Raw genomic sequence first — 20,444 nt, 5'->3', positions numbered from 1 at the left:
CCCTCGGCGGGAGCGCCGCCGCGCTCCCAAGTGGCGCACTGTAGCAGTGCGCCACCGAGTGCGCCACCGGGCCGGCCCATGGACATGCCTTTTTAACAGATAAATAAAACAGGTTCGGGCTGGCCCGGTGGCACACTCGGTAGAGTGCGGCGCTTGGGAGTGCGGCAGCGCTCCCGCCGAGGGTTCGGATCCCATATAGAGACTGGTCCGCTCACTGGTTGAACGCGGTGCGGGCGCGACACTGAGGGTTGCGATCCCGTTGCCGGTCGCAGTACGGGCGCGACACCGAGGGTTGCGATCCCGTTACCCGTCACGAAAAAAGACAAAAAGGAAAAAATAAAAAATAAAAATAAAATAAATAAATAAAACAGGTTCTATGCAACTGGTAGAGGGAGGAATAAAGATGTGCATTTTCAAATTTCTACTTGAGTGCCTTAGGCGCCATTCAGTGTGGTATTTAACTACCCTAGATTATGGTTATCATTGATCCTCTATTTACTGACTGAAGTTCTACGCCTTTTGGGAAGAAAAATGCTACCTAATATCCTTTCACCCAGAGAATGGCATTATTGTTGTTGATGTTTAACTGGTATAGAAAGGTGACTTGAGGAACAAGCTTTATTTTCCTTCCCCCCAAATTAACTACCGTCACATCAAGGAAGGGAGAGGGGGCCAACTCTATTTCAAAACCACTTTATGATTCAGACTCACTGCATGCAGGATCACAGGTGTTACAAGTGGATCCCAGAACACAGGCAACACAACACCAATTGTAGAGGAACAGAGATCCCAAGAGCAGCTTGTCCAGGTTGTCCTGTGGCAGTAGGCCAAGTGGGAAGTGCATTTCCTGACAGTGGGATGGAGGTACATTCAAAATGGTAGGTCCATCCACATTTCATGTTGCACTGGAGCTCCAATTCCCAGTGTAACAGGTTCTGGTGGCCAACCACAGCTTAAAAGTAGGGTTTGGCAATACAGATAATGTTTACTCTCTTCTGGGGTCTAGCAACTCTTCAACTTTTATCTGTAGTGAAAAGTAGACACCAAATATTTTAACTAACCTGACATATCTCCTGTAAGTTGTGCCACTATTAATAAGGAAAACAGATTAAGGGATAGATGCATCAGATGCCCTGAATTCAGCTCTGACACAAGCAAAAATTGAGGGCATGGGCACAATTACAAAACCAGTGAGTTTGATGTAGACCACCCTCCTCTATGAGGAATCATGTCCTTTCACATACAGATTAGCAGCAAGACTGATATATGCATGTTAATAGAGGGAATAAATACTCAAACCCAGAAAAGGACTTCTGTATCCGACTCCTGTTCTGTATCCGAACAGGTCTAAAAGGCCTGTTCCCCAGGGCCTACCAAACTTGCATAGAAATGGGTTTTCATGGGCAACATGAGTTGGAGCAGCCTCCTATCTGCTAGGGGGTAAGAAACTATCTGGGTCCATAGGTGTTGCCTCAGTCTTCCCTAAGCTTTTCACGAAACAGCTGTCATAGCTGTAAGCACTGGGACCTAAGTACAACTTGGCTAGAGAGCAGGCGAGCCCTCTTAAGGCACACAAGCTCCATACTCACCAGCTAAGACTGAGATGCCTCCCTGCTCACCAGTGTGGGGGAAGAGACCTTTGCGTCAAGCCATCTCAATGATTACAGTAGCTGGGCCAAGTCCTGAACTGCATTTCCACAACAACTACAGCAAGCCATAATTTAGCTAGTTTTCTATAATATTTTTTAAAGAGAACGTTTATAGACATAAAAGATAAGCTTAGTTCCATCCATCACAATCTCCCGAAAGGACAATTTAAGATCTGGAATGTGTGACCTTGTCCTCAAAGCAAACCTAAAACTAACAACTGTTGCTCTGATTTGTTTTTCACAATAGTTTATAGTTGCTCGCTCCTAGCCAGTGATTTTGTTATCACTTATCTGATGTGCGGATACACCTGCAATATCTTAGAGTTCTTCCTAAAATTAAACAGAAGTCAAAATAATTTTCCAAAAAGGAGTTTTAAAAAATTGTCACTGAGAGAAAACATTAACTGTATGTGAAAGTACTAAAAAACCAATTCTGTTTCAGCTAAAACAATTTTTTAAAGCTTATTCACAGGGCCAGCCCGTGGCTCACTTGGGAGAGTGTGGTGCTGATAACACCAAAGCCATGGGTTCAGATCCCTATTAGGGATGGCCGGTTCGCTCACTTGGGAGAGCGTGGTGCTGACAACACCAAGTCAAGGGTTAAGATCCCCTTACCAGTCATCTTTTTTTTTTTTTTAAAGTTTATTCACAGTTTTCAACAGTAGGCAGTACCATGCTATCAGGAGAGCAAGCTGCCCATGTATGAGGGTGGAACCTGTTCTTGACAACTATTTGTGCCTTGCACACAGTAGACTCAAGTATCAGTAAAATGAATGAAAGAACTGTGAAATACACTGCACTGGTGAGTCAGCTCTCCATTTTTTAACTTTCCAGGAAAAAAAAAAAAAAAAAAAGGCTGAAAGTCCTAATGAAACAAGGATATCTCTGGGGCCAGCCCGGTGGCGCACTGCTACAGTGTGCTGCTTGGGAGTGTGGCGGCGCTCCCGCGAGGGTTCGGATCCCACATACAGACCGGTTCCCGCTCACTGGCTGAGCGAGGGGCGGGCGCAGCACCGAGGGTTGCGATCCCGTTGCCGGTCCCGGTCCGGTACGGGCGCGACACTGAGGGTTGCAGTCCGTTGCCGGACACGAAAAAAGACAAAAAGGGGAAAAAAAAAAAAAAAAAAAGAAACAAGGATATCTCACTGAGAGCTTTTTGGATTACTCTTTCTCTATATGAAAGCTTGTTCTTTAGATAAACCACCACAACACAGAAACTTTCACATACCTGTCTTTATTTTGCTTTTATTTGTGATTTGATTTAAATAAATAAAAAGGTTCACACAGGCTAATAAAAAGACAGGAGCGCTTGCTGTATGGCTGCGGAAATAACATGCTCTCCTGGTGTATACTGATGGCAGCATCAGATAACACCACAAGGGCCCTCCTCCTCCTCAATTTCCTGGGCCAGTCCCAGTCAGTGTTTCGCTCTCCTAGTGCTCCTTTTGTATCACTTATGTACACTGAATGCAAACACAGAAGAATACAGGGTTTAGTACTAAGTTGTGTCCTGATCCTGTTCTGCAAACATGGTGTGATGAGGCCCTGCTCACAGGCCTGCCCTGGCTGGCAAGGGCCAGGAACTGACTAGGCCCTGATCAAACCCACCAGAATCTGATTAACTAGAAATGAAATTAAGTCTGTACTGGTTTAACGGGTAGAGCAATGAAAACTCTCTTAGGAATACTCAAACCAGGGCCCTTTCCTTGGTGACTGCAGCCTGCTCAGAGAGGTTTGCTGGTGTTATAGTAGGGCCACTTCACCATGAGGGGACTTTTACAGATGATTTAACACTGCTGTTCAAGACACTTTCATGTGACAGTCTCCCAAAATTCAAAGACATATTTGATGCACTGGCCAGGACAAATGTGAGAACCAGCCAAAGAATAGGAAAAAAACCTACTTGAATGCATGAGAGTTGATCACAGGGAAATCTCAGTTCACAGCCTTCTGGTTGTACCAAAACTGCTTAGAAGTTTAACTCAGTTGTAAGTCTGCTAAATATTTTTTTTTAAGTTCTGTAAAATCATTTTTTATACTTACCTCTGTAACACAGTTTTTCTGTTGCTCTTAACTAACTTCTACAGTCCTGCTGGGAAACTTCTTGTCTATCCATTCATCTTCCCTCTACTCACCCACACAATGCTTCATCATCCTTCCCACCATCCTTCCTCTCTCTATCATCCATAGTTCAAATCTCCCTCCATTATCCATCTTCCCATCCATCCAAAGCTCCTATGGCCAAAGGCAACTCCCACAGTCTTCATTTACCCACTTACAAATCAAGAAAATCACCATGAAGAATAAAACTCAAACATAATTGTGAATAAAAACACATTTAAAGTTCTACAAGGAGATGGAGGATCCTAGCTGAGTTCAACTTCCCCTTTCAGTAAAGACCTCAGAAAAAGGTAATTTGCTATTTAGAACTCTAGCTCCAAAGATCTCATGTGTGCTAGAATCCAAGTGGGACACTGGCAGACAGAGAGCTCTCTCACGGCTATCTTCTATGGTAAAGGAGATTCCTGAAAAAGGGAGAAAGAGCTGATAGGAGTTTCACTGGTGAGGACACCCAAGAGAAGCTTATCCATGTTTCTAGCCAAGTAGCCATGGGTACTACCAAGTAGCCATGGGTACTACACTATGGGTGTTCTGCTAAGACACAGGATATGGCTGCTAGTCCCACTTCCTCTCAGAATTTCCATTCAAGCTCCTGGAACCTTCTGTCAACTACTCTTTCCTCACAAGCCATCATCACCCCCATCTCTCTCATATTAATTCACAGGCATCACCCCCCCACACACCCCAGAATAGCTGGCTGATTGAGGGAAGAGAATAAGTTCTCTCTCTTCTCCTTGCTCCCATTCAGCCATATTTGGTTTCATCTTGTCACTCCCCCACTCAAAAGTACTGCTGGCACTCTGTTTCCTTTCACAAGAAATGTGAACTCCTCTTTGCTTGGCTTTCAAAGGTCTTTCTCTGAAATTCGCCCTACCTTCTTTAAGCACACCTCACTGGCCATAGCTAGGTTAGTCAGTGTCCTGTGAAAACATCGTGCCTGTGGTTGCCTCTGGGCCTTCCCACATGTGGTTCCTCTTCTCTCCAATTCAGTTAGAATCCATCATCCATTAAGGTATCACTTTCCTGATTACTCCAAACCTTACTGCTTTCTCCTTCTTCCAAATTCCTATGAGCACTTAAAAGGCAACTGGAGCTCAACCTACTCCATCTTTACTGGCTCTCATCCTTTCCACAGGGCTAGTCACACCTATATAATAAGATAGTGAATTCTTTGAAGACAGGGATTAGCACAGGCTGAGCACCCAGGAGGCCTCACTAATTGACTGAATAATATCAAAGCTACCTCTGTGGGGCTGTCCTGTGGCTCACTTGCGAGACTGTGGTGCTGATAACACCAAGGCCATGGGTTCGGATTCCACATAGGGATGGCTGGTTAGCTCACTGGGTGAGCATGGTGCTGACAACACCAAGTCAAGGGTTAAGATCCACTTACTGGTCCTCTTTAAAAAAAAAAAAAAAAAAGCTACCTCTGTGTAAAGCAAACAGTTTTAGCTGGCCCTTTGGCAGTGAAATCACAGCAAAAAGTTGAAGACCCTCAAGCCTTTGCAGGAGAAAGTCCACAGCTTTGGAAAGGGTTTATGTATTTACTTATGCAGACAGCAAAAAGTTGAAGACCCTCAAGCCTTTGCAGGAGAAAGTCCACAGCTTTGGAAAGGGTTTATGTATTTACTTATGCAGCTGGCTGGTATGGGGATCTGAACCCTTGACCCTGGTGTTATCAGCACCATGCTCTAACCAACTAGGCTAACCAGCCACCCAAGTTTCACTTTAAATTGAGCTCTAAGGAAACCCACATCTTTCCTCTGAGGTACAACAGCTCTTAATCTTACATTTGGTTCTGGTCCTGCTAGGATACAGTAACAGCAGACTTAGCTGAGAACAAGTACTTTGAAACCTGAGCCATCTACACCAGGAGACAAATTCTCACATTTTTGAATTACACTTTATTTACTTGTACCTGTAATTTCACTAGTCCTACTTTGAGAACAAAAATTAAAATGCTGAATTCAGAATATAGGGAAGAGAATGAGTCTTTATAACCAAATTAAAATATGCCAGCAATTAGGGTCGGCCCGTGGCTCACTCGGGAGAGTGTGGTTCTGATAATGCCAAGGCCATGGGTTCGGATCCCATATAGGGATGGCCGGTTGACTCACTGGGTGAGCATGGTGCTGACAACACTAAGTCAAGGGTTAAGATCCCCTTACCAGTCATCTTTAAAAAAAAAAAAAAATGCCAGCAATCTTGAGAACACTAGCTCTGTTTTATCTACAAGACTGCCCAGCATCAGAACAGTCTAAAACAATGCTCAGAGCCCCAAAGCAAATAAAATGGAGCTGGACAGCTTTGAAGCTGTTGAGGTACAAAAGGGAGCGTTCTTGGAGATACTTTTTAGTCTCAGTCAGAAAGTAATGTTGCAAACAACAAAAGAAATTTTCTAAGGCCCATAGTGTTTGCTTAATTTATTTTTAAAACGTACACATGACCCATGCCAATGCAAACACCAGCAAGGCTGGGAGGACGTTATTGGCTCTTCTGGGTTTTCAGAAGAGAGTCATCAAAACATCACTAAACCCAGAGTCTCCTGGCAAGCCCCTTGTGGTACAAAATGTGCTAATCTGCCAGCGAACTTGGGCAGGTCCCTCAGTTGCTCTGTGTTGCTTCCTCCTTGGGCACAAATTCTATTGCAGCTCCTGCAGATGAACGACAGGGTCTCTAAAACCTGACACTAAGCGTATAAACCACCTACAGAGAACAGCCAACGAACTTCACTTGCCAGCAAAGCTCATCACAGTGTGGTCTAGAACAACAGACTCAAACTGAGTCCCTGGGTTCCAGCCCATGACCCAGCCTCAATTTGCTGTGTAAATGTGAACAAGTTACTTACAACTTCCGTATTATTTTGTCAAATGAAGATTATAACTACAAAAGTCACAAGAGCATTGTGAATTAATAAATAAATGCAGTAAAGGGGCTTTGGATAGTATAAAGTGGTTTATATACTTAATTCTAACAATATTAAGCTCAGTTCTTTGACCTCTTCTCTATCTATATCAGTGGTTTCCAAGAAAGGGAATTTTACCCTCCCACCCCCAGGGACATTTGGCAATGTCTTGAGACAGTTTTGGTTGTTACACTGCGGGGAGAGAGGGTGGTACTACTGCTATCTAGTGGGTAAAGGCCAGGAATGCTGTTAAACATCATACAAGACATGCATAAAACACACATACCCCTGACCTGACTCATCTGGTCCAAAATGTCAATCAATAGTCTTAGTCGATCAGCTGAGAAACCCTGCCCTACACTTATCATTTAGAGGATCGCATCCAGTCTCATAGCATCAGATACCATCCATGCGACACACTTCCAAATTTATATCTCCACCTAGACTTCTCTCCTAAACTCTATATCCAATGTGGATATGCAACAGCCCACTTGACACTTCCATTTGGATGTTTATAGAAATCTCCAGTGTATCCAGAATGGAACCCCTGATCTTTGCCCACACTTCTATCACAGCCTTTCCCCTCTCCATTGATATCTCCAAGGATAGCAACTGCTCAGGCCAAAAACTGTGGTGTCATCCTTTACTACCTCTTACATCCTCTTCCAACCTATTAGCAAAGTCTGTCAGCTCTAGCTACAAAAGAGATTCAGATTGGGACCACTTCTTCTACCTCTGCTGCAACCATCCTGGTCCAAACCACTCACTGTCTTTGCCTGGATGACTACATTAACTTTCCTATTGGTCTCATCCTTCTACCATTACCCACTATTTGCCACACAAGAGCCAGTGATCCTTCTATAGCACTAAGTCAGATCACATCACCCCTGTGCTCAGAGCAAAGGCCCAAAGCTTTAAAAGGGCCCACAAAGCCCTGCATGATCTGGTTTCTATCCTCTGACTTCAACTCCTTCTACTCTCACTCTCACCACTTTGCTCCAGGCACTGGCCTCCTTGCTATTCTTTGAATACAGCCAACTTCCACCTTGGGGCTTGTACTGGCTGTCCCTCTGCCTAAAATATTCTTTCTCTAGACAGCCTTTGCAGAAACAAAACACAACTTTAAAAGAACAGTAGGACAGCCCCTAAATATTTTCTAATTATAAAATACTCAGCATGTTCAAAGGGAGATTTTAAATTTGTTCCAGAAATGTCTTTTGGCCACAATCAAGGAATATAGACAGGTTTTTGTTTTTTGGTTTTTGTCTTTAAAAAGATGACCGGTAAGGGGATCTCAACCCTTTGCCATTCCACTAAGTCATCTCAAACCCATCCCTCATTACGATGTTAAATGTATTGGCCACCTCAAAGTAGATAATAAGATCCACAAGCAATTACATTTTCAGGCCCATATAGCAAAAGATTTGCATTTTCCAAACCTTCTCTAGTACCCACTACTATTTCTAAACCCTCACCTGCATGGAGAGAAAACTGTTCCAGACCTTAGTCAACAAAGATAGCAAGTTAGAAAAATAGTTGATTTCTAATATAATAAAAGCAGACTGACTCCTGCTCTAGCTCCAAATCCAAAATGCTCTACAGAGTGGTTGGCAAAGACAGAGAGAGAGGGAGGAAAAGGAGCAGGTGGGAATGCGGGCAGGCAGGGCAGATGGCACTCAGCAGTGGCTGACGCTGGAGGAGCAGGATGAACCTCCCCACAAAGATAATAACAAGTTTTTCCTTCTGAACCAGCACTTGGAGGAAGTAATAACAGTGGCTGAGACTGTAATCCAGTTTAAAGGAGGATTATATGACATATATCAGCCTCAAACATTTTTTTTTTAAGTAAGAACAAACACAAAATAAGAGCCACAGTCCAAGTGACAAAATAAATGAATTTAGGATCTTTTAGCTCCCCCAGTATGAACTATTACTCCTCTAGAGAAAGGAAGCAAAGCATTTCATTGTCCTGAAGGACAGCCCCTCAGTTTTTGCCAGTCGTCCTGAATCAGACCATTTGGTGTCTTATTTAGAGATTTAAAAAAATTTAGAGAGGGCCGGCCCGGTGGCGCACTGCTGTAGTGCACTGCTTGGGAGGCGTGGCGGTGCGCTCCCGCCGAGGGTTCGGATCCCACATGCAGACCGGTTCCCGCTCACTGGCTGAGCGAGGTGCGGGAGCAACACCGAGGGCTGCGATCCCGTTGCCGGTCCCGGTCCGGTACAGGGGTGACACTGAGGGTTGCGATCCATTGCCGGACACGGAAAAAGACAAAAAAAATAAAATTAAATAAATAAATAAATAAATAAATTTAGAGATTAAAAAATTACTGGCATATAAGAAAAAGATACCTAATTTTAATAGGGCTTTCTTTTCTCCTTCTACATCTCTGTAGATTGTTTTTCATTACTCTCACTGTCCAAACAGAAGCTACTCTGGCCCCCAGAGATGAGTCAGAGTGCCAGAATTTATGGCAAGACTAGCCTTGAGTCAAGAGAGTGAGCACCTATCTTACTTTGAGTGTTAGTCCTCAGAGGCTCCTGAGCTAATCACATAAAAAGAGTTAATTAAAACAGCTTCTAACTTTCACCAATATTTGACCTCACTGTCCACCTGGGATAGGTCGGGCACAATTGAGCTGACAATGAGGCCAGCCAATTTCTAACAAAAGCAAGGAGCCAGATTTATGAATCTTTGGAGCAGGTCAGCATATACTCACTTTTCTGACTCCCTTGGGCAACTCTCACACAAGGTGGGGCCAGGCCCTCTGTGTTGTGGGAGGCAGCTAGGTCAGGTGTTCCCACCTAGCACTTTCCCCCTCCAAGGACCAGGACACTGAGTCCAGAGTGTTTATGATTATTCAAGAGTAGCTGGGGAAGGACTCCGGGGTGTCCAGTTCCTGGCACTGACACATGTGCCACTCTGCTAATATATCCACCAAGCCCTCATAGAGCAGGTGCCAAAAGCAATCTTTTCATTTCATCCTCCCAACCTTAGCAAGTTAAACTGTAACTATGGAGACATCAGGAAACTATCTGCCTACTAAAACTGTGGTCATGAGCTTCCAAGAGCATCATGTTCTTTCCCAGCCTTGAAGGTAGGCAGGAAATTTCTTTAGAGTAAATCAAATCTATTGTCAACTCAATGATCCCTGATCTCAATGCATAAGGCATCCCTCGTACCCATCCAATAAAGATGGAACCTGGGATGAAGTGAAAATACTTCCCAACTGCAGAGCCCCAGGCATCTTTCTTCCTTTCTACTCACTCATAAATAAAAGGGTGCTATTTATTCTAAACACCATATGGTTTGTGTACCCTGAGAGTTAAATTTTAAAAATTATTTTTATCAATCAGGAAAAGAAGTCACTACTTTAAAGACCCAGTAAATAAGACAGCTCTTCAAAAAGACGCCACAGGCAATGCTCAGTTTACACAACAGCCACTTATCTTATTTCAACTCTGCCTCTTTCACCCTTGATGATACTGGTCATCAACTCAGTTCATGCTTTCCGTCAACATAGACTCCAGCCCAACGAGAGGATCTAGGGAAAGCCCAGGGTCACCTACCAGGAAATACCTTTTAGTAATGTGCCACCTGGACTTGAATTCTAGCTCTGCCCCTCACTGTCTATGTGATACTGGGCAAGTGACTTAGCCCCTCAGAGCTTTTGTTTCCTTATCTAGAAATAAGATCATACACAAAAAGTACTTGGCAGCAAATCTAGCATACAGGAACAGTTAAAAAATAATTCTGGTATATACCTGATCTCATTACTTTATCAACTATACACTTCAGAACCTCAAGCATGCCTGCCTTTAGAAATAAATAAATCATCTATTTATGAGCTAAATATAAATGTTTAGGATTAGCTCTGCTTTTAAGTCTTGCCTTTAGCAAAGATTTATGATAGATGTCTACCCTTATCCATTTAAGTATAGTTCTAATTCTTATCAAAGCCATTTGTAACTATTTCATCCACTACTCCTCAAAGGAACACACTGCAACCAACTAAACCTATCTCCCATTGTTCATCACCACTCACACCTCTTGACCATAGGTCCCTTAATCATTCTGCTCTTAGTATTTAAACTGTCTTCCATACCACTGTCCTTGCTGTATGTCTGTCTTTCCAAATCTTATCCATCCTTAGAAAAGTCATTTCTTCAACTCCATCTCATTTTCTCTAACTCTTATTACTTCCGATGCCATTATGCACAAAATTATATATTTTGATTGTGTTGTTCTCTACTCACCAAATTCATACTTCATCACAACTGAATTGCTCTCTAATTGCTTTGTGCATGTTTCATTCATCTCCCTTACTATACTGTTAAGCTCCTAGCGGGTAGGAATCACATCTTTTATTTCTCTTGAGTCTCCTACTGTACAGTGTACACTGCTCTAAACAGTGCACAGATGTGTTAATATATACTTACTGATGACTATCTATGCCCTATTCTATTCCTAAGGAGCCCTGAGAGGTGGAACTGACTAACTACAGCCCGAAACGCTTTCAGAAGACTTGCCACATGCTTCATATAAATACTTTCTGAATAAGATTCTTAGATTAGGAAAAAAAGGAGATCTCAATTTCTTTTTAGGATCTAAGTTTCACATTTTCAATGCATTATAGTCAACAGTCTTCTTGGATGCTATCTCTAATAGGAAGCTTTTCTCTGTGGTTCTTGCAAATGCTACTTCTAAATGATCTTACAGAGTCCATAAAAAAATTAGATTAACATACCATTAATTCATCAACTTCAAGATATACTTCAATAGCCTCACCACAGTCCAGACCTTCCAAAAACAGCAGCACCTGGTAGGACCTTAATTAAGGCTGGCAGAAAACACCCCACCCCAACCCTCCACCCCACCATCATCAAAGAGTTGGTTAAAAAGCATCAGTCCCTAAAGCAGAAGAAAAGAACTAATGAGTTCACAACTCAGGGAGATGAGTGCACTGCCCTGGCCAGGAACACCAGCCCTCTCCTAAGACTACAGTGACAGCTGAGCCCAATAGCTCACAGCTGGGTAAAGTGCATTCCATTAGAGAAATGACTGGAGCAACTGGTTTTGCCTCTGCCAACCTTCATCTTCCCATTAAAGTCAACTGCCTCAAGTTCCTATTCTAACAAGGCATGCTTAGCCTAGCACTGGCTCATTAATACCCAAAACAGTCATAGACTCTAGAGGGTTAAACTTTTTTTTTTTTAATATCTTTTTTTTTTTTTTACTGACCGGTAACGGGATCGCAACCCTCGGTGTTGTGCCTGCACCGGGGACCGGCAACGGGATTGCAACCCTCGGTGTTGTGCCCGCACCACGCTCAACCAGTGAGCGGGAACCGGTCTCCACATGGGATCCGAACCCTCGGCGGGAGCGCCGCCGCACTCTCCCGTGCGCCACCAGGCCGGCCCTAGAGGGTTAAACTTAAGAAAGAAAAAACTGGAGAAATAGAAGCTTAGAAGAAAATCTTTTATTTATTATTATTAAAGATGTGAAAAGTCTTTCCTCAAATATAGGCAATTTACTGCCTTGCCAATCCAAATCTCTTATATCCTGTACAACTAATGCAACTCCACAAAACCCTTTGTAATGACCATCCAGTCAACCAATAAATCAATCCTTCGTTATCCTACTACTACTGAATGAAGTCCCTCTTACTAGACCTTGTGGCAAAAGAGGATTCACATCACCAGGTTTCTTTCTTGATTTGTCTCTTGATTGAGACTATATTAACCACTGCTCAGAAAAATATTATTCTTACAACACAGCAACTTGCCCCTCAAATAAACATCAACTTTATTTTTAAAATTGAGGGTGAATGCCAACATGAAGCAAGGAAAGACTTAACCATTTATGTGACTATATAGGTGGGATGCTGGGCTTAATGTAGAGCATTATTAGTCTGAGAAGAATGCACAGAAATGCTCACAGGACTCCACCACACGAACCAACTACAATAGTGAGCTTTCCTCATCAGGGCTTTATTCAACCAACCAAAACCAACAACCAAGAACCATCATCACCTTAGCAGAGTATAGAAGATGCTGTTTCATCAACTAGCATAGAGAAACAGATCAAGATATCAAATGCCTAGAAGAGTGTCTCACAAAAATCAGAAGATTTAAAATCACAGTTAACAAACAATTCTCTCACTTATCCTTCACATATGAAGTCAAAATGTCACCTGGGCCACTCTGGATTGTGGGTGAGGAAGTCAGTGTGCAATAAAAGACAGAAAGACATGAATAAAAAGACATGCAAACAGGTAAATAAAGTGAAAGCCCAACAACATTTAGAATAAATAGTTGAGCTTGTCTTTTTCCTCTGAAAAACAAACAAAAACCCAACCTAGAACCAAAAAACAAAGTAGGAACAAATTCCAAATGTGTGTTGTTCTTGCTCTAAGCTTAGTATACATTTATACTGCAAGCATGGCTAATGATATTTGTGACTTTTTTTTTTTAATGCTAACGGTAAATAACTTTGCTCTTTCAATGCCCAAACCAGAGCAGAGAGACAGGATTAACTACAAATGTGGATGAAGCAACATCCACAGGACATGAAGATGGGGGGGAGGGGAGAAGGGGTAGGCTTTTGTGTTGTTACTGTTGGCAGGAGAGCTAAGCAGTCTTAAAGAACCTCCTCCGGGGAGTGGCAGTCTAGGATTCTAGGTTTGCCATGAAGGGGTATCACGAATCCCAAGGCCCACCACCTACCCCTTCTCCTCTTCTCCGAGGGCACCTACCTTACTGTAAGTCACTACTGATAAGTTGTTTGCGTGACTGCTGGGGGACAGATTTACAGAGTTCTGTGAGAGTCTATTCTGATCTTGCTCGGTTTGGTCAGGAGCAGGAGCCCATGTGTTTTTGCTGATCGAGTCGAACCCGGAACCCCCAGGGTCTTTTAAGTTGTTTTCATCTGATTGTCGGTTCTTTTGGGGAGAGGCAAACGGGTTGAAGTTTCCTTCTACCTTGCGATGTGGCTGTGTGTTGAACTCCGTTTCAAAAGATGACAGCTGCTGCGTTACTCCTAAAAGTCCACCCACCTCCACACTGAGAATCACCCAGATGACATCTGAAACAAAAAGGCAACTCATGTCAATACCAGGCATATCCTTGAGGGCTAAGGCAGCCACCACCATACATCATCCAAATCATAAAAAGAAATGTTCTTCTATGTGCTAGTTTTACACGTTTGCTGACGAAGCTGCCCTGTACATTTGCATTGCGTGCATTTCTACATTTCTAGTAATGTCAAGTTCAAACTCTGGTACAAATTCAGTAGAGGTCTGTGGTGAGATCCATGAAATTCTATTTGTAAAAAGCTTACCAGTTGATTCTGATACACAGCCATATTTGGAAATCATTACTCCAGAAGACAATGATAAATAGACAGAAACTGAAAAGCTACTGTTCCCAGAATTAACAGCTCTTTGTAGTTTTTGCTTTATTTTGCATGTGTTTAACTCAGAAAATTCAGGGCAGGCATAATTCTTGAGTCAAAAAACACTTAGAATTACTAAAATTTAACTTATCACCTTCAACCCTTTTTGAGGCAATTTAGAGTGACCATACATTGTCCAAACTAGGACAGTAAAAGAATGAATTATTAAATTAACAGCTGTTAATAATTACACCAAGACATAGGTGTAAGCCAGTAACCTAGACAAACTGGGACATACTTTCACCCTGGCTATTTTTTCAACCTATGTGATTAAAAGACACCATGAATTTGGTATACCTCAGACTTTCTAAAATAAACAATTTAATACCAATTTGCTTTTCTGTAATATTGGGAAACCCTACTAAATATCCATACTGAAACTGTAATAGCTTTTTTTAAAAAGATGCACCATAGGACATTTGATCATAATTCAGTCCCTGACTCCCTCAACTGCCAAAGCTAAGGGTTCAAATAGAAAAACAAATAGAGTAGTAGTATCCTTTGATGTTCAGCACCTCACTTCAGAGAACAGTGGCATCTACATTCCTGCTGGAAGATTTTCAAAAAGCAAGCTACAAAAAGGCTAAGAAGCTTTTAAGCATGTGAACTCTGCTGAAAACAAATATGAAAAATTGTCTAGGCTCCTAAATAACTGTTGAAAGGTTGATAGGAAAAGGCAAATACATTTCATCAGTTAGTTACCTGGAAATACAGATAATATATAAGCCTAGAACAAATAACGACAGTGACAGAAACCGAAGAAAACCCTCTTAGGCTGTGTTTCTTCTCAATTTTTAATTTGAGTTCTGTATCAGAAGAAGTGGATCTTAGACTGCCATACAGACATAAATATTCAATCTAAGTTTAGTGGTTTGGGAGCTATATTAAGAACTGGTTTTACCCAAACATATAAGAGCCAGACCCTAGTTAAGTGGAGATACACTGACATCTGCTGTTCATATCTGGAATTAGCAACTCCTTTCACCTCTGAGAAGCCACTAATTTTACTAGCATCACTAGCATGACTCATAGGAATAGGGCATCTATATAAATCCTCGTGTAAACTAGCACCATAAAATTTAAAACTTTTCATTTAACACTGTACATGCAGTGTGCCACTTCATTTAGAAATCTGGGACAGTGTCAGAGGACTTGCGTTCAAGGCTCTAAAACAATCTTGTAAACCAATATGATGTGGGCTTTAAAGAAAAATTCCTTCTGGTAATGGGTATGCCCCCAGTATGAATCTGGCCCTCACATCAGGAAAAAAAAAAGAAAGAAAAATTCCACGGCAGGCAGCCTGAGGGAGATTCATTCCATCTCTCCTATCCTAGCTTTCTAATAAAGGCAGCATTCCTTTACTCAACTATTCATTTTTCCCAAACAGATATGCCCTGTCTTATAGTACATTTATTCCTACTTCTTGTTACCCCCAATCTGTTTTACAAATTCATTTGGAAGTACAAGATAGTTTTAACATACTCAGCCACAGGTTAGACGCTTCATTCTCTTAGCTCAGCAAACTAAATGCTTATGAGAAAGGACAGTCCTCTGAAAGCTGTTATCAGTAAATGAGATTAATGACATTTCCCCGCCTGGCTTTGAGAACTAAAGCACCTTTAATATAACTCACTGGGTCTTACCATGTTTAAGCCACCTCATTCTCTTTGCGTTAGCTATTGCTCTATACTGTTCACAGATTCCACATAATAGCTGTGAAAGGAAGGTCATTTGAGAAACCACTGATTTATAAACCAACAATAAAACACCAGTTCTGATCCTCCAAAATTATTACCATAATGGGTCACCATGAACAGCAAAATATGCCTTCTACATGGTACAATCTCAGTCATCTAAGTACCACTTCTAGACTCAGATTCCAGAATGCGTTCACCCCCTGCACAGTGTGTGTGTGTATTATTTTATTTATTTATTTTGTCCTTTTTGAGACCAGCCGCACCGTGCTCAGCCAGTGAGCGCACCGGCCGGCCATCCCTATATAGGATCCGAACCAGCAGCGGGAGCGCTGCTGCACTCCCAGCGCCGCACTCTGCCGAGTGCACCACGGGCTCGGCCCTTATTTTTAATCAAATAAACAAAAAAGATAAAGATGGACCAATAGGCTTGTTTAATAGGTTGACCACTCCCAATTCTTGCCAGAATGCTTTGATTACTGAGATAAGAACTAACTGCTAGCCAGATTATTTTACCATCTGTGATAATGAAACCATAGCTGGAAGTGATCAACCAATGAAACTGCTTTACTTTCTAGATAAAGGAGTTGAGGTCTAGAGGTAAAAGTGATAAGCCCAAGGTCAGACTTCAAGTTAGAAGCAGATTGAGAACTCCCAGATCTCAGTATAGCTCTTTATTTTTATTTATTTTCTTACTGGAACATAGTCAATTGTACAAATCTGTGGGGTACAGCACTGAATATCAACACCTGTCAGCAACATGTGATGCTCAAATCAGGATAATCAGTATATTCAACATTATACAATGTAATAAATTTTCATGGCCATTTACCAGTATAGCTTTTTAAACTCACACCTATTTCTCCCCAACAGGAACTTGGGAACCCAAGTACCCAGGGAACTAAAGCTATGGTTAAGTAAGTCCCATTTCCCAGGCCCTATTATCTTCACCCACAGACATATGATCTTTGGCACCAATAACAAGAATGAGCCAACGACATGTCCCAGAAAAGTAGCCATGAAGGTAGAATCAAGTGCCAAGCTAATGCAGTCAGGACTCAGTAAGCAAATGGAGAACCTCATTTTAAAATGTCTGCCCTTAAGACAATTTTTTTTAAAAGCACCTGAGCCAGAACTTTGGAGCTAGAAGGTACTATTATCTCATTCAACTTGTTCCTTTTACAGATGACAAAGCCTTATTATTAAAGTATAAACTTCCTTTTGTAGAAATAGATAATAGATCACTAAAGAGAGAATGCAACCCTCTTTTCATATCTTCAGCTCAGACTATCAGAAGTGTAAAGTAAAAGGAAAATATTTTACCTGGAGCCCACATCCATAATCTTAATGAATCATACCGACACACAAAGACATCTCAGATTATGGTAAAAATGTCAAAAACATCTGCATATATCTAAAAACTAGCAACACAGGTCAAATCACATCATAATAAGCATAAACAAGTATCCACAATTTGTCCAGTAAAACAGAACTTCTAAAAATCAGTGCAATATTCCCAACTGGTATATCTGTTTCTCCATAGGACATGGGTTAACAACTCAGAAACTGTTGTACACATATACCAGGGTTGAACAAATAAGTAAATGGATGGTAGATGTTGGGAGCAAGGCTTCTCTTTGTTGAAGAAGTATACTACAGAGAAGCAAAAAAGGAAGGCATTCTAAAATGAATCCTGGGGTACTGAATTAAAGTTAGAAACGTCAATATAAACTCTTGGTTAGCTTAATATACATACAGATGAAGAAATATAGAAACAATTATAGATTTACATCTGTATACAAATATTAGTATGCTTATATACATTATCTACCTCTGTTTGCTGAGAGGGCCTAGAAATTATGAAACCCCAGTAGCAATGAACATACCCAATGCTGATATTTTGGTTTCTAAATACCACTTTCCAATAAAAAGAATTTTGCTTGAATAAATGGATGGTTCTAGAGCTAGGGCATGGAAAATATAAGATAAATATGAAGCATCTTGCAGTACCAGAAAGGAAGTGGTCAAGAACGAAAGGATAAGGGTATGTCACAGGGACACAGGAACTAACCTAAAAGAGCTCCCTCTGGCCAAAGCTGGAAAAATTTGAACAACAAAATAACATAGGATTGAATTATAAACCAAAATATAAAACCAATATATGTGAGTCCATCATGATATACATAAATGACTAAATAATTGGGAGAGAACAGCCAAACCTCCTTACAGAGGAATTCAAAACAATATATATAGATACTACCCCTTCCAAGCTGCACTCCCAGCGCCGCACTCTGCCGAGTGCACCACGGGCTCGGCCCTTATTTTTAATCAAATAAACAAAAAAGATAAAGATGGACCAATAGGCTTGTTTAATAGGTTGACCACTCCCAATTCTTGCCAGAATGCTTTGATTACTGAGATAAGAACTAACTGCTAGCCAGATTATTTTACCATCTGTGATAATGAAACCATAGCTGGAAGTGATCAACCAATGAAACTGCTTTACTTTCTAGATAAAGGAGTTGAGGTCTAGAGGTAAAAGTGATACCCCCAAGGTCAGACTTCAAGTTAGAAGCAGATTGAGAACTCCCAGATCCCAGTATAGCTCTTCATTTTTATTTATTTTCTTACTGGAACATAGTCAATTGTACGGCTAGACTTAGTGATTTGCTTCCAAAGAACAGAGTAGGGAAAGAGAAAAACAGTAACTTTACAGTAGAAAACCCTGGCAAATACACTACTTATCCTAGTGATCAAGGACAACATCTGTAGTGATGTTAGGTGACTATAAGGTACCCCCTGATAGGGCACTTCATCTCTGTGGTATTCTTCCTGAAACTCAGTTTAATCATAAGGAAAACATCAGATAAGCTCAGATTAGGGGACATTCTATAGGATACTTGCTGGAGGAGACTGCAGACACAATAACTAAGTGTAATGTAGTAGCCTAGGTTGAATTCTGGAACAGAAAGAGGTCATTAGTGGAAAAACTGGTGAAATCCAAATAAAGTCTGGAGTTTAGTTAATAGTAACGTACCTATGTTGATGTCTGTTTTAACAAGTGCAGCAATATAATGTAAGATGTTAAAAATGGGAAAAATTGGGTATATGAGAACTCTATAATCTTTGCAACTTTTCTGCAAATCTAAAATTATTCCAAAACACAAAGAAATTAGTACGGTATTAGAAAATTGTATTTTTAGAAATTAAGAGTTAAAGTTGCAACAGAGCTGAAGAAGACCACTCTATGGAGTGAACTGACTAGCAAAGGAGAGTGCTTTGATCTAGCAGGGGGCAGAACAAGGTTTTAACAGGGAAAGAAAAAAGGGAGTGTCATGTGCTCATGTCCTTCAGAGGCCTAAAACGACTACTTTATCAATTGGATACAGAGGCCAATCCTATCTGAAGGGAAATCTTTCCCTTTTCCAGTAGAGGAGTAAGGGTCAGTTAACAAACTAGGGATACAGCAAAAACTTCACAACTGAACCACCATCATCTTGATGTGGATGTTGAGCTGAAGCTGCCTGACTAATCCCAAAGCCTGCCTCTGACCAGCACAAAATGCAAAGAGAAGCCACTTAAACCAAGCAATAACCTGCTGCATCAACAGGTTCCACTCAGTTCTGGGCTTCCCAACAAGAAAGGTCAGGGGACTTAAAAAAGCAAGTTTCCAAGATTTAGCTTACAAGGACACCTCACAGTGGTTTAAGCTGTGGCTGTGTATGACTGAAATCTTGTAGGCTTCCGATCTTTAGAGCAACCACCATTCCTTATCTCTGGGAGTTTTGAGACAAGAATGCCATGGCATCAGGAAGCACAGCCTGGCTTTGGTCAGCATTTACATGGAAGATTACTGTGGTACCCACTTCTAGATTTGGAGGTTGTGAATTCAAATCCTCCTGCAGCTCAATCCATCTTTAAAACAGAACAGGAACTCCACATTTTCCCCAAGGATTAAGAAACAACAGGGTCTGGGGGAGATAAACAGGCTGCACTCAGCTGCTGCACTGCAAACTGTAGGCTCACATTTCCTCTCTACAGGAAGGCTAGGTATGTGCTGCCTAGTTTCAGTGAGAGGCTTGAAAGAAGAGAGTCTGAGCACTGGTAGCCTAGTGGACTGAAACATAACCTGACAGTAGGTGCTGTTAAGGTCAGTATTATTAGCAGGTCTCAACATCTTTGTGTGTCTCTTGTAACTACTGAGGAAGCAGTATGTGCATACCACTGTGGAAAGAAGGCACTTCCAGTTGTCCTGAAACTAATCTGCCTGGTTCTCAACTTCTAGTCTGCATTTCCACATTATTTACTCAGCACAGTAGCCTTGCTCCCATGATGCATGCCTGGGCACTCAGATACTTTCACTTTATCTGTCAACACATCTACCTCAGCATCTAAGGGGGAAGAGGGTAGACACAAGTTCCAGCTCATCAGCTTCTCAGAGACAACTCCTATTTTCTGAGGCTTAGTCCCCATATATGGCAGAGTGGCTGTTGAAGGACTGCCTCTACTCAAACTCTGCTTCCCTACCCATTCTCACTCCCCACCTCAACTTACCACAAATGTGCATTAGAAAATTATGCCTTGGGCCGGCCCGGGGGCGCACTGCTACAGTGCGCCACTTGGGA

At 41.7% G+C, this 20,444-nt stretch overlaps 1 long non-coding RNA gene and 1 other non-coding gene across 2 annotated transcripts in view; both read right to left on the bottom strand.

Annotated features, from left to right (window-relative positions):
- Positions 1-13,761, bottom strand: part of LOC103595160 — a 20,655-nt gene extending 6,894 nt beyond the window's left edge. Inside the window, exon 1 of the long non-coding RNA XR_550920.1 lies at positions 13,428-13,761. This is a non-coding gene — a long non-coding RNA (uncharacterized LOC103595160). The remainder of the gene's footprint in view (positions 1-13,427) is intronic.
- Positions 5,410-5,484, bottom strand: TRNAI-GAU. The gene has a single exon. It is a non-coding gene; the product is annotated as a tRNA-Ile (tRNA).
- Positions 13,762-20,444: the final 6,683 nt, after the last annotated feature.

This window comes from Galeopterus variegatus, unplaced genomic scaffold (genome assembly GCF_000696425.1).
Source record: "Galeopterus variegatus unplaced genomic scaffold, G_variegatus-3.0.2 Scaffold1700, whole genome shotgun sequence".
Lineage (NCBI taxonomy): Eukaryota > Metazoa > Chordata > Mammalia > Dermoptera > Cynocephalidae > Galeopterus > Galeopterus variegatus.
This window is presented reverse-complemented; position numbering and strand designations above follow the sequence as displayed.